We start from the raw sequence: 1,113 nt of genomic DNA, 5'->3' as shown, positions 1-1,113 counted from the left end.
GATGAAATTCATGCTTTTCATTCATAAATATTTAAATATTTTGTAAATATTTTGTGATCACATGTGATTATTAGCATACAGTGATCTGATGTGATTATTACATACTTGCCAACCTTGAGACCTCCGATTTCGGGAGGTGGGGGCGTGGGGGGGCGTGGTTAAGAGGGGAGGAGTATATTTACAGCTAGAATTTTCATATATATTTATATATAAGAAATACTTGACTTTCAGTGAATTCTAGCTATATATATATATATATTTATTTTATTATATATATATATATATATATATATATATATATATATATATATATATATATATATATATAAAATAAATACTTGAATTTCAGTGTTCATTTATTTACACATATACACACACATAACACTCATCTACTCATTGTTGAGTTAAGGGTTGAATTGTCCATCCTTGTTCTATTCTCAGTCACTATTTTTCTAACCATGCTGAACACCCTCTCTGATGATGCATTCTGCATCGTCTCCTTGTTGTGTGCGCAGTTGTGCACTGCACTTTCTAAAAGCCCTAGATGTTATTGTCACATATGCATGTACAGTAGATGGCAGTATTGTCCTGTTTAAGAGTGTCACAACATTGCTGTTTACGGCAGACAAACTGCTTTACGGTAGACGAAAACGTGACTGCTGTTGTTGTGCGTTGTTGCCGCGCTGGGAGGACGTTAATGAAACTGCCGAACAATAAACCCACATAAGAAACCAAGAACTCGCCCTCGATCATTCTACAGTTATAACGTCATTGGGCAGGCACACGGTTTATATTGTGGGAAAGCGGACGTGAAAACAGGCTGTCTACACGTCACTCAGGTCCGCCTGAATTTCGGGAGTTTTTCGGGAGAAAATTTGTCCCGGGAGGTTTTCGGGAGAGGCGCCGAATTTCGGGAGTCTCCCGGAAAATCCGGGAGGGTTGGCAAGTATGGATTATTAGCATACTGTGATCACATGTGATTATTAGCATACAGTGATTACATGTGATTATTAGCATACTGTGATCACATGTGATTATCAGCATACAGTGATCACATGTGATTATTAGCATACTGTGATCAGAGGTGATTATTAGCATACAGTGATCACATGT

Source organism: Nerophis lumbriciformis, linkage group LG03 (assembly GCF_033978685.3).
Source record: "Nerophis lumbriciformis linkage group LG03, RoL_Nlum_v2.1, whole genome shotgun sequence".
Taxonomy (NCBI): domain Eukaryota; kingdom Metazoa; phylum Chordata; class Actinopteri; order Syngnathiformes; family Syngnathidae; genus Nerophis; species Nerophis lumbriciformis.
Note: the sequence above shows the minus strand (reverse complement) of the source record.